Raw genomic sequence first — 9,652 nt, forward strand, 5'->3', positions numbered from 1 at the left:
ATAACTTATGATACATGTATACATGTGTAACTTAGAGAGTACTTGGCACATAGTCAATACTATCTAAGTGCTACAGTGGTAGCTATTTTTATTACCTCATGGAATTCTGAAGATTCAATAAATTAACACAGAGTACTTAGTACAATGCCTGAAATGCGGTAAGCATTCAACAAACGATAACTAAAAATTAGAGGCATCCCATTCTTTGGATCTGATTAAGTAAAAGCCAGAATGGTTTAGATGAAAAACTCTTTTAAAAACAAAATAAGTAGTAGTATCCCTAAAGGCAGAGGAACCTCAAGGAATTTGGATATTGACACGCCAGTGTCCCTTCCCTCCTGGCTTCCACACCTCACGGTATAACATTTCTTTGAAGTCTGGAATGCTATTTTTTACATGCATGTAGATTTAGCATTATATTCCATAATATAGCTGAGCTTATTTTAAACGAAATGCTCTGGGAAGATGCTTCGTGTTTATCCTATGGCTGCACATATGCTCTGGCATGGCCTGGACTACTAATATCAATGACCTAGCAAAGGCACTTAGACTTGCCTTTGGGGGTTGATATTTAGTTTATTTTGGTTGATTATAGGAGAGATGTTTGCCCCATTCTCTATCATTTTCTTATTTTGCAAGATCTCCAGCTGTAAGTGCTCTGGCTCCTGTAAGAGGAGCAAGTTCACAAACAAAAATGCTGGAGGCTGACCCCGTGCGTAGTGGTTAAGTTTGTGCGCTCCACTTTGGTAGCCCAGGGTTCACGGGTTCAGATGCCCGGCACAGACCTATGCACCACTCATCAAGTCATGCTGTGGCGGTGTCCCACATATAAAATAGAGGAAGATGGGCACGGATGTTAGCTCAGGGCCAACCTTCCTTAGCAAAAAGAGGAAGACTGGCAAGAGATGTTAGCTCAGGGCTAATCTTCCTCACAAGAAAAATAATACAAAAACAAAAAACTCTATCAGTGAACCCTGAGCAGATCCTCTCATATTTAGAACTTCAAAATAATGACTTTATCTCAAGCTACTTTTAAATCCTTAAGCAAATGGTCAGTTACCTGCCTCGCTGAGCCAGCAGCCCTCAGGACCCCTGCCCCTTCATCTGTTACACAGATGGCACTGTTTCATGACCAGGGATGAAGGGTGTGTGGCTGGAGAGGTGGCTGGCTGGACAGTGGTGGGCTTTATGATGCTAAAGAGTTTGAACTTAAATGTGCAATGTAAATCTAAAGACTTTTAGGAACAAAACATAGGAGGAAATCTATGAGACCCAGGACTAGGTGAAGAGTTTTCAGACTTGTAACCAAAAGCACAATCCATAAAAGGAAAAATTGGTAAATTGGACCTCATCGCAATTAGGAACTTTTTGCTTTGTGAAAGAGGATGAAAAGGTAAGCTATGGACTGGGAAAAAGTATTTGCAAACTACTTATCTGGCAAAGGACTTGTATCTATAATATATAAAAAGCTCTCAAATCTCAACAGTAAACCCAAATAATCCAATGAGAAAATAGACATTTCACTGGAAAGCATACACAAATGACAAAGCACATAAAAACATGTTCAACATCACTAATTATTAGAGAAATGCAAATCAAAACAATGAGATATCACCTTACACCCATCAGAATGGCTATAATTAACAAGACAAGAAATAACAGCATTGGAGAGGATGTGGAAAGAAGGGAACCCTCATGCACTGCTGGTGGGAATGCTAACTGGTGTAGCCACTATGGAAACCAGTATGGAGAGTTCTCAAAAAATTAAAAATAGAAATACCATACGATCCAGCTGTTCTACTACTTGGCATTTATCTAAAGAACTTGAAATCAATAATTCAAAAATATATAGGCACCCTTATGTTTATCACAGCATTATTCACAATAGACAAGAAGTAGAAGCAATCCAAGTGCCCATCAACAAATGAATAAATAAAGAAGATATGGTACATATATATACAATGGAATACTACTCAGCCATAAAAAAGACAAAATCGTGCCATTTGTGATAACATGGATGGACCTTGAGGGTATTATGCTAAGTGAAATAAGTCAGCAGAGAAAGACAAACACTGTATGATTTCACACATCTGAAAGATAAACAAACAAACAAACGCACAGATAAGAAGAACAGATTGGTGGTTACCAGAGGGAAAGGGCGTGGGGGGAGGGCGAAAGGGGTAAAGGGCACATATGTATGGTGATGAATAAAAACTAGACTATTGGTGGTGAACATGATGCAATCTATACAGAAACTGGTATATAATACTGTATACCTGAAATTTACACAATGTTATAAGCCAATATAATCTCAACAAAATAATTAAAAATTTGTCTTAAAAGACTACATAATGTATGATTTCATTTATATAACATTCTTGAAATAACAAAGTTACAGATATGGAGAAAAGAGTAGTGATTGCCAGGGCTTAAGGATGGGAGTTGGAAAGATATAAAAGGGCAGCCTTGTGGTGTTGGAACAGTTCTGTATCTTAATTGCATTAGTGGTTACATGAAGCTACACATGTGATAACATTGCATGGAACTACACACACACACACACACACACACACACACACACACACACACACGAGTGTTTGTGAAATTGGTGAAATCTGAAAAAGCTCTGTGGATCATATCAATGTCAATTTCTTGGTTTTGATATCGTACTATAGATGATACCACTGGGGGATGCTGGGAAAAGGGTACACTGGAGTTCCCTGTGCATTTTTTTTCCCTGCAACTTCCTGTGACTCTATACTTATTTCAAAATAAAAAGTTAAAAAAAAACTGCAGTTGGGCATAAAACAATTTTTTAATTTAAAATTACCTCAGGATAGACAAACTTATAGAACTAATATTTTGCAAATAATACTAATTTGCTTTGGTAAGTGTATCGACTTGTAAATCTATCCTGCTGTTCAATTTCCTGTGTTCTATCCTCTAAACATAGTGTTAAACAGCGTTTTAGAGTGATCGTCATGGACCGGTCTGTGATTTTCTAGATTTTTGTTGGAAGTATCTAGAAATGATCTGTGGGCAGGAACTGGATCAACTGGTTTGAACACTACGGTTCCTTTTGTAAACATCTCATGGTAAATCTTGTTGGAGCACTGACAGATTCTGTGATTCCACGTGGTGGTAGTAAACTTGCTCATTCTTAGGGGATTAGAGGGTTATTTTTCAGGACTCATTTTCTGAACTCGACCTTTATTGTGTTTTCCATATTTGTGGATACATTTGATACACTTGAGGTGTGTCTTTAAAATAATATGACTTTTAAAAGCACACACTGATGTCTTATTATGTGCCAGTCATTTTGTAAAGGGAAGCAGAACATGCCACTCTGAAATGTGCCGCTTTGGCATGTGGATTTTTTGAGCTGAAGGCAATCAAGATATAGCAGACTCAAGAAAAACTTTTACCTCTCCCTTAACTGCCTAAAAGAATTTAGACAGGGGACCCGGCCCAGAAATAGAGTTATTGTCAGAGATAACTTTTTATCTGAAAGACTTACCTGCATGGCAGGGCAAACATCTGATTACCAAACACCTGCTCTTCTTATCTTCCTGTGAATTGCCCTCCTCCTCGTTGAAGCCCCAGGCCCCTATCCCACTCCTTAGCTCAGGATGGCATATAAGCAATTGTCTGACCGCCTTTGGGTCTCATATTTTTATGGGGCTCCTGTGTGTACGAAATTAAATTTTTTTTCCACTGTTAGTCTGTCATGTCAATTTAATTATTAGACCAGCCAAAGAACCTAGAAGGGTAGAAGGAAAATTTTTCTGCCCTGCCATTTGCATATATTATCTTAATATGGCTCATACTAATCCAATGAAAATATGTGTTTTCTTTTTTTCTTAAAACATAACGATAAGAAGTTATTTATCTGAATAAAGTGGTCCTTGAACATTGTTATTCCAGCAATGCTGTTATTGCTCACAGCACTATTGAAACTCCTTTGGAGTTTTCTTTTTTTTTGACTCTGTAGCATATGTGGGAGATCATAATTGGCCACCTCAAAATATGTCTCTTTACCTTGATTATTTTCTCTGAAAGAAACTTTGACCTCACCCCCCCCCGCCCCCCCACTAACTGCCTAAAAGAATTTAACTCTGGGTATGGATAGACTGGGAGGTCCTTGCCAAGCCCATTTCAAGTAAAAGTAGAAGTCATCCTTCGTAAGAGACATTTATATTTATAAGAGAAATCTCCATTTGTAAATGTATCTCCCTCTCTGTACCAGGAAGAAGGGGGGATGACTTTATCTCTAGAAACTCTTCTCAGTGCGGAAGGGAGGACTTAAATCTGCATACTCTTGTTTACTGTGCTTTCTGGTAATCTCCCATAGCTGACTCCCCCACCCCCAACATCCTCCTTTGTCTTTAGCTGAGGATAGTATTTAAGATGAGAACCTCCGCCATCTTGTCGAGTTACCCAGTGGGTCTCTCCCATGTGTACATGTTATAAAGCCTTGTTTGATTTTCTCCTGTTATTCAGTCTCATATCAATTAAATTTGTAGCCCAGCCAGAAAGGACTCAGAGTGGGTAAAGGATAATCTTCCTCCCCTTCACATATTCTTTTGACTACTGTCAATTGTGGAAAATTTTCACATTTTAAAATTTAGAATTTATCTACCTGCCTACATCTGTCATCAAAAGTAATTCAGCACAAATTAAAACAACAAGGTAGTGTTTTTCACTTGTCAGGTTAGAGAGATTCTTCTCCAGCACCAGTAAACATGCTGAGAAACAGGAACCCTCTGCATTGCTGGGGACAGCATGCATTGCTACAGCTTTTTATAAAGCAATTGGGCAATATATATGTCCAAACCCTTTAAAAACGTTCAGACCTTTTAGTGAGGCATTCCACTTCTGGGCACGTATCCTATTTTTTAAAAGTTTATCCAAAATGATGTGCACTGCAGCAAATATCTGATGGAGGAAAATGGAACCCAGTCCATTGCCTGCAGATCATATTCCAACCCCCAATTCACTGTAAAGTTTACTTATGTTCTCACCTGGGGAGTCATGGTGGGGCCATCCAAGGAACCAATTAAGCCCTGCTGCAGATTGCAGCTGGAGGTGGCTGGGGAACTGCACCACGCTCACCCCACTGCAAGTGGGACAGAGTTCCAGCTAACTTCATTTGCATCTCAAAGTACAAGTTTTAGCTGACTTCTGCTTTGCATGTGTAAAGAGCCTAGCATACATCCTGCAGTGAGTTTAATACATTCTGATTACCAGCATGTTTATCATAAGTGCAGACCTCCCAGGGTTACTTTTTATGTAAAAAATTATTTAAATGTGTATACTCTCATATGCTCATTTGCAAATCAATCTTATTCAAAGGCTTTTCTTCAATGACATTGTTAGTTTGGGGCTTACCTTCTCATCTCTTTTTGCTAGCAATTTTACCATTCTCTTACATCCTGCCTTCCAATTTAGCCTTCTATTTCAAGGGCTTGAAAGTATTTCACTTTCAATACAGGGTGCAAATTAATCCTTGTACACACTTTAAAGGGATTCTGCAGTATCTTTCAACATCTATCACTCACCTCCCACCTGTTTATTGCCCCCTATACAATGCCCATACTAGTTCCTTTCTTATTTTGTTAGATATGTGAAATCGTTGCTCCCTATCCACAATCCCTTCCTAGAAATGCTTCCCTTCTCACAGGCCAGACGGAGCTACCCCCACCTGCCACGTTACTACAAACTGGACCTGGGTGAGTGTAACCTAAACTGGGAGAAGTGGAATCTCTCCCAGGCATTTGGAGTTGGGACAAGAAGATTCTGTCTTCGGAATTTGGACATAGGGACTGAGCAAATTATCTGTGAAGAACCAGACTAGAAGGCCAATAAGACTTGGGGTTAAGCCATCATTTTGAGACAGCAGCAAAGATGAGATGCTAGGGAGCTGGTGGTGTGGGGGAGAAAGTGGGAGAGACAGAGACAGTGAGAGAAGGAGAGACAGAAACTGCCTGGAGTTGTTATTTCCAATCCCGAAGGTCAGTTGGGTTCTTGGGGTCCCATTTCTTTTTCTTTCTTTCTCTCTCTCTCCTTCCTTCCTTCCTTCCTTCCTTCCTTCCTTCTTTCCTTTCTTTCTTTCCTTTCTTTCTTTTTCTTTCTTTCTTTTCTTTCTTTCTTTTCTTTCTTTCTTTTCTTTTGCTTTCTTTCTTTTCTTTCTTTCTTTTCTTTTTCTTTCTTTCTTTTCTTTCTTTCTTTCTTTCTTTCTTTCTTTCTTTCTTTCTTTCTTTCTTTCTTTCTTTCTTTCTTTCTTTCTTTCTTTCTTTCTTTCTTTCTTTCTTTCTTTCTTTCTTTCTTTCTTTCTTTTCTTTTCTTTTCTTTTCTTTTCTTTTCTTTTCTTTCTTTCTTTCTTCTTCCCTAACATCTGTTGCCAGTCTTCCTCCTTTTTTCCTTTTTTCTCCCCAAAGCCGTAGTAGATAGTTGTATGTCATAGTTGTACATCCTTCTAGTTGCTCTATGTGGGATGCCACCTCAGCATGGCTTAATGAGTGGTGAGTATGTCCGTGCCCAGGATCCTAAACGGCGAACTATGGGAGACTAAGAGGATCGCGTGAACTTAACTGCTACACCACGAGGCCGGCCCCTCCCATTTCTTTATAATAAATCTCCCTCTACATAAACTAGCACGAGTGGGTTTTAGTTAATTACACCAAATAATCCTTGAATCAGATTCTCCAGAGTGGGTCTTCAAAACAAAGATTATAAAATCAATGAATAAATATTAACCATATTAGGAGTTAATCCCATTCATTTTTTTTCTTCTCTTTTTAAAAAAATATGAAATATACCGTCCATACAGAAGAGTGCATAAAATTTACATGTATGATTTAAAGCAACCTCTGGTTGAAACTATATATATATGTTTAATGCACTCTTCTGGGCCTAAACTAACGCAGTTACACACAACACGTAAGGAATGAATGTGGCTGTGTTCCAATAAAACTTTATTTATAAAAATGGGCAGCAGACTGGATTTGGTCCATAGGTCATAGTTTGCTGATCCTTGGTTTAAAGAAGAATTTTAAAGCAAAGGTCTGTGTAACCACCACTTAGGACAAGAACATAGACAACACACTGGAAGTCTCTGAGTGCCCCTCCTAGATGAATTCCTCACTCCCTTCTAGGCACAGCCACCATTCTGACACTTGCGGTAAACATTTTCTTGCTTCTCTTTATAGTTTTGCCCATCTCTGTATGCATTACTAACAGGATAGTTTATTTTGGCCTGTTTTTGAACTTGAGATAAATGGAATCATACTTAATGCATTCTTCTTTTTCTCCTTCTCCTTCACCAGGCTTTCACAATCTCTTCCTGATAATAAGATGGAGGAAACACTCCCCAGAGGGGCAGTATTGGAAGCAAGTTAGGAGGCCATGAAGGGCAGGGCCAACACAGTCCAGCTGACAAGGACGGAATATGCCATGAAGTCCCTCAGCCCTCTCTACCCCAAGTCCCTCTCCAGGTGTGTGGCAGTGAGCACTTCGGTGGTGACCCAGCACCTGCTGTTGGAGCCCAGCCTGGAGGCCCCTAGGGCCTGGCCTTGCAGAGTAAGCACTGCTGACCAGAACACATGGAAAGGCATCATGGCACAGTCTTGAGGACCTCCTCCACAAGTTCTGGGACATGCTGATGTTGGCAGAAAAGCCCTTCTTCCTGGTGCTGGAAGAAGATGGCACAGCTGTAGAGACAGAGAGTATTTCCAAACCCTGACAGACAAGACAGTGTTCATGGTCCTCCAGAAGGGGCAGAAATGGCAGTCCCCATCAGAGCAGGTGAGATCCCACTTGTGTTGGGGGAGAACATTGGGAGCCTGGGGGAAGTCTTTGAAGGGGTGCCATCCACATGCTTCTCTTGATGCAGGGGACTAGGTATCAATTCTTCCTTTCCCATAAGCCTGTCAAGAAGATCCATGTGGCCTGTGTAACCTTGAACCTGTACAAAGTGAACCTAAAATATTTCATTGGTTACCTGACCCGGAAGGCGACCCTCTATGGCACATATGCCCTTTCCTACAATCTGCACTGCTGTGGTCCAAGCACATGATGAAGGAGGCTCTTCACTGGGCCCTCGTCAGCATGCAGGCCACAGGCCATGTGCTGTTCAACACCTCCTGTTACATGCAGCAGTTCCTGGATGGCACAGAGGGAGGGCAGCCCCCCAAGGGCAAGGCATCATCCCTCATCCCAACCTGTCTAGAGATACTACAGTGAAGGCCCAAGTTCTTCGAGGCCTTCCTCAGCCAAAGACCAGACTGGGGACTGCATGCTCAGCTGGTGGCACCAAGAAGCCTGGCAGCTAGAGAGCTTCTTGCCTCCCTACACCTGCCTCACCCCACAGGACAATGAATGAGGGGGCAGGAGGAAGGCCAGAACCCTGGGATGGGCTGAGATCTGAGGGTTCTTGGCCTGGCCCAGCTCCTTCCTGCCCAAGATAGCTTAACTGAACAAGACTGGTCCCAGCAGGCTGTGGCATGAAGTCTGCTCCTCAGCAACCTGTCTTCACATGCTACACTTTCATTACTCTCCCTACTTCCTGGTCCCCATCCCAGAATACTCCTGAGTGAATTGTGGAGCCCACTAGTGTATGATATTAGAGAGTTTACAAAAAATTATGCTAGAAAAAACTCACTCCCCACCTCATTTTACGAGCCTGGTATAAATTTGATACCAACATTTGACAAGACATTATGAGAAAGGATAATTCCAGGCTAATCTCACTCATGAACATTAGATGTAAAAATCCTGTACAAAATATTTACAAACAGAGTCCAGCAATATGTAAAAGGATCAATATACATAATGATCAAGCTGGTTTTTTTCCCCCAGGAAAACAAGGTGTATTTACATTCAAAAATCAACCGCTGTAATTCTCCATGTTAACTGAGCAGAACAGAAAAATTAAAAAATCACCCCAACAGCTACAGAAAAAAATTGATTAAATTCAGATTCCGTTTATAGCTAAAACAAAGAAAACTTTTAGTGATCCAGGAAGAGAAAGAATCTTTCTTAATCTGACCATGGGCATCCACAAAAAGCTTGTAGTAAATACCATAATTAATAGTTAAGTGTTGAAAATTTTTTCTTTTGATTTTGGGAATAAGGCCAGTGTATTGGCTAATCTCTGAGAAGCAGATGCCAAGATGAATCTGGATGTGCGATATATTTATGGGAGGCAATGCTTGTGAAAGATCAAGAGAGGGAGCAGGATTGGGCAGAAACAGACTCAGGCCTCAAAGCAGATCTGACACCTGTGAAAGGAGAGAGGAAGGAAAGGACATGAGGTAGGAAAAGCCTCAGACTGCAGTGCAGCTCTGAGAGCATCTTGACCAGCCCAATGGGGAGCTGTGGCTCAAAGATTTCCCATAGAAGAGTCCCAGGCTGGCCAAAGAATGTGAGTCCTTGTACCACTGCCATGCTCATTCGTGGGCTCGAGGTTGCTCTAGAAGTGCATGGCCTCAGCTCAAAAGCTGACAGAGATCCTGAAGGCACCTGCAGTTAGAAGCTGTGAGTTAACCACCCTCCCCAAGTCAGGTTCTTTTTCAAAGGGAGATCTGAGAGGCACACCTCCGTGATGGCCACAAGGATATCCATTATGACCAATTCTATTCAGCATTGTACTGGA

General features: G+C 40.9%; 1 pseudogene; it reads left to right on the forward strand.

The window, feature by feature from the left end:
- The first annotated feature begins 7,404 nt into the window (after positions 1–7,404).
- LOC131415200 (lipid transferase CIDEC-like) lies at positions 7,405–8,241 on the forward strand (annotated as a pseudogene).
- The last annotated feature ends 1,411 nt before the right edge of the window (positions 8,242–9,652 follow it).

The sequence above is a fragment of the Diceros bicornis genome, chromosome 16 (assembly GCF_020826845.1).
Source record: "Diceros bicornis minor isolate mBicDic1 chromosome 16, mDicBic1.mat.cur, whole genome shotgun sequence".
Taxonomy (NCBI): Eukaryota; Metazoa; Chordata; class Mammalia; order Perissodactyla; family Rhinocerotidae; genus Diceros; species Diceros bicornis.